The sequence below is a fragment of the Anopheles maculipalpis genome, chromosome 2RL (assembly GCF_943734695.1).
Source record: "Anopheles maculipalpis chromosome 2RL, idAnoMacuDA_375_x, whole genome shotgun sequence".
Taxonomy (NCBI): Eukaryota; Metazoa; Arthropoda; class Insecta; order Diptera; family Culicidae; genus Anopheles; species Anopheles maculipalpis.
In genome coordinates this window covers 33,047,038-33,051,386 of record NC_064871.1, presented here as the reverse complement: position 1 = coordinate 33,051,386, position 4,349 = coordinate 33,047,038, and the positions used below count along the sequence as shown (strand labels likewise).

The 4,349-nt window shown below is 35.8% G+C and overlaps 1 protein-coding gene across 1 annotated transcript in view; it reads left to right on the top strand.

Annotated features, from left to right (window-relative positions):
• LOC126557318 (serine/threonine-protein kinase Pink1, mitochondrial) overlaps window positions 1–4,349 on the top strand; it is a 251,977-nt gene that overhangs the window by 125,350 nt on the left and 122,278 nt on the right. The window lies entirely within an intron of this gene.

Sequence of the window (4,349 nt, the reverse complement as noted above, 5' to 3'; positions counted from 1 at the left end):
TCTTTTGGCCCAGGTGGCCGCTCGTTTATTCGTCTTGCGATTACTCGTTGCAAGCATTAGCAAAAGAAAACAATCTACAAACAAAGCGTATACGGGGTAGGTAGAGAATTGAGGAGGAATAATTTCTAATGACTTTTGGTCATTTTGTTATGTATGTGTTAGATAGCTAGTATGAACCTTTCGTTCATGGTTTTTTGCTTCTTCATTCCTTGAGCGATACCAGTCAAAATTAGTTCTAATTCTTGTTAGAGCGCAAAGTGGTGAAGTAAGCAATGATCTTCTAGGAAGAAATTTTTAGCAGTTTCTAGGATTAGGAAATCTAAATTGTTTTTTTTTTTACAAGAATAGTCATCATTTAGTATGGGGAATGTTTCTTGAAAAAATCAACGCGTGTGTTGACAGTTAACAGACAAAACAAAATAAGAAAAAAAAGGCACGTGAATCGAGGATCGACCCCCCCCCCCCCCCGGATTGACGGTTCGATATGCTAATTCTAGATTTAGTCTCGAACCATCAAAGGTTATTCATCTCCCGCTCCGTTGGGCAACATGCTGATCAGAGGACTAGCTAGACAAAATATGCGACGATGGAATAGATGTCTAGACAGCCATCCGACAAACTTCACACGGGCAAGGCCTTGAACAAAAACTTGCTTCCGAAAGAAAAACCTGTTTTAGTTAGGAAGTTTGGAAACAACAACAGCCCAGCACGCTAAACGTCTTCGAGCCCCCGTCTGCTCTTATTTTCAGCATATAATATTACGGAGCTCAACTCTGTGTCATTCACAGAGAGAAAGAAAAAAAAAACACCGTGTCCTCGAAAAAAAAACTCGCTTCTTGACTCATAACAGCAAGTTCGTCCCGCCCATTCCTTTTATTAAGAATAACAAAGATGGTTGTTGTTTATGCGAACTTTGTTTTATGTTTTCAATTGGCCTTAGTATAGAATAGAACTTGATAGAAATATTAAAATTAGTCAAACGGATGAAGGAAAATGTAGAAGAAATGGAAAAGTAAAACATAAGATCACGGAACAAGTTCTCCGTGCATTGTGTGAGAGTATATTTCAAGCAATAAAATAAAAAGACAAGAAACAATATAAAAAGCGAAGAACAACACACAGCAGAAAGGAAAAGAAAAGAACAAAATTGTTTTTATAATGCCAGTGCCAGACTATTAGACACGGGCACAAATGAGCTATAAATTTCCACTTCTCGATACACGATCGTGGAGTTATAAGAACCATTTTTTTTTTGTGGTAGAAAAATAAACTTTTTTGATTCCATTGTTTAGAGATAAAGCGAGAGAGCGAGAGAGATTGTTAAATTATGTTTAATGCGAACTTTTGAATCAGAATTGGGTGTATTAGAAATGGTTTGGAAAATGGTCGCTTCCGTTTTAGTGAATAATGAGGCTTTACATATACACGAGAGGAGCAGCCGCTGTAAGGCGAATTAAACTGCTGTTAGTATTATAAATTAGAGAACAAAAAAATCGTTTTTAAAGATTTGTTTTTTTTTTCCTTTTGTCAATCGTTAAAATAATGTTAAACGCAGTCTGAACGATGAGAGCACAAGCAGAGATAGGAAAAGCAGTATATAGATAAAAGTAACATTTAAACATTAGTTGTGTAGTAGTGTGGAGAAGATGTTATAGAAGATATGTTGTAAACCGTAAATAGCGAGTATAAAAACACTCCCCAACAACAAAGCAAAAGCATTGACTTGTGTAAGCAATGGAGGATGATGGAAGCACAATTGTTGCTTGGAGCAATGGGACTCAAAATGAGGAAAATGGCGACTAAAGTTATTATACACAACTCTTCCAATAAATAGACACGTAGAAACCTAGCAAAAATACATACTCAAAACGGAACAAATGTATTGTATACTCAAACAAACTCATCACCACGCACTGATAAAGCGGAAGCAGGTAAACTGCTTACGAGAAATACAATAGTACACCACACTCGATAGTATGGTAGTGGATATTTGTACGTTCGGGGAACGCACAACAACACAGAACATAGAACTTAACAATAAGCAACAAAAGAGAGATACAATATACTGAGAAAAATGAAAACAGAGCGATAGAAAGAGGAAACCTCAACAAAACAATAGTATAAATAGGTAACGAAATACACCAACACCTAGATACGGATATGTGCGACCGGTTGCTTCCACGCAATGGTGAATGTGAAGGTGGTGGTAGTAGGAAGGTTTTTTTTGTTGTTACTGTCGTTGTCACATTGGTATAACAACGTAGTAATTACTTCCAAAACATCGTAAATGCACTCACTAAATACAATACGATAGCATATACACACAGCAATAGTATTCTTAATAGGAAGATAAACAAATAACAGCCCTCGGAGTAATGCAATAAAGTACACAGCAACAAATCAGCAGCAAAATCACACTGAACCGTGAAAGAGAAATACTAATAAAAAAGCGTATTTATTATTAAACTGTGCGTGGTTGGCTTATTTTTGTGTGATATTTTGAAAGAATAGAAAATACTAGAAATAGAACAGCTTTTCATATCCAGTTCATATCAGTCTTTCTCGAGTCCTGTTCCAATAAAGGATTTGCATCGGCAAGGACACCCTGTAAAAGCGAACATTCTCATATAAGCGGATTATTGGAGGGTTACTACACTGAAGCGTTTGCCATATTTTATCGGGAGGATCACATTTGAGTACTAGAGACCTTAACTTAGTAGCTACAGTGCGGAGCCAATGCCTATGTTCCAGGATGTTTAAAATTTATTCCTCTTATTTTTGCAGTAATCCCAAGGCAGGTAGTTTGAAAATTTTTGGCGCAGACTCACGGTGCTTTCAATCCTTAAATTAACGCCGAAAGATCTCTTGGATCTACATTTCCTCCATGATTCCTCCATGATGAAATGTTGTAGTGTTTTGGCGGGTGACGATTGTTAAAAAACTCTTTTGAGATGTTGTATCATGTTACATGTTTTTGCGAAGTTTTTGGACATTATAACGCAAAAAAACGGATCCAATTTGAATTTGAATGTATTATTTATACACATATTGTCTTGTTTACGTTCAGCCGGTCCACGTCACAGCCGATCAACAGGTTGTCGTTGAAGGTGTCACACTGCTTCTGATATAACTGCAGCCAACAGAGGCGGCAGGAAAACGGCACAAGTTTTACAAATTTTCGGAATGAAGTTTCGAAAAAGACCTTTTTGAGGAGCAATAAGAGTGTAATAAGCCCCTTAAAAATAAGAACATTTAATGTTGAATACATTCTAGCGTTTCTTTTTGTAACATTTTATTTCATTCAAAGTTTTCTTATATATTCTACGTGAAATAACAACCGTTCAGTACTAAACCAAACCACTAAACTAAAACTCTCTACAAGCTAACTAAAAATCAAAAGTTCATCACAAACATGATGATAAAAGTTTTCTTACGCACTAATTTGCTAAATTTTAAATGGAACTTGAAATTTAAAAATTAAATGCATCAATCGACAGCAATCAAAACAGTTGAAATGCATTAAACTCGTTTGGCTCTCGATGTTTTGTTCGTAACTATTATGAAGTTACAAGAAAGATGGATACTATTTAACTACAGTCAAATGTTGGTATGTCACCGAGAAGAAATTCCTTTTTAAGTAGAATCACCATACTTTCTTCACGGTGAACAATAATCTAGAGGTAATGGTTGTTGTGATAGTATGGTAATTTTATCGTGCAAAATCGTGATTTTTCTGCAAAAGCTACTGCTATTGGTGCCATATGATGGCCTTCTACACATTTTCTTGTATTTATATCTAAAAGGGAAAGTCCGATCCCTAGATGAGCATCGAACTATGGCCTTTCGGTGTGTAAAAAAACCGAATGTCGAAGTGCGAGACCTTAGGGTAGCTTGAAACGATGACTAGGATGACATGCTAAAAAAGTCTTTTTGCTTTAAAATTTTCGTAGATTTGAAAATCCCAAATCAATATTCCTACTATATATACTATTTACTCTAGAGCTAGTGTAGGATTGCCAAAATTTTGTCAGCAATTCTATATAAAATTCTTTAAAAATGTAAACCTAACGCTGGTACGTGTAAATTAAATCCTTCCAACGCAAATAAAGAAAAGATATTGGAGGCATTGAACAAATATTTATAAATGTAGGTTCCTTGCACCAGAAGACAATACATTCTAATCCCAAGGGAAGATAAATCATTACTGAAACATTGGCAGCTATCAGCATCATCTACTCCTGAAATCTTCTGTCTGCTTCCAGTGTATCAAACTATATATATCTCAAGTCATATTTCACGGTATTTGGTATGGGATGGTTCTCAAAATGGGACAGAGTTTTGATGAGAAA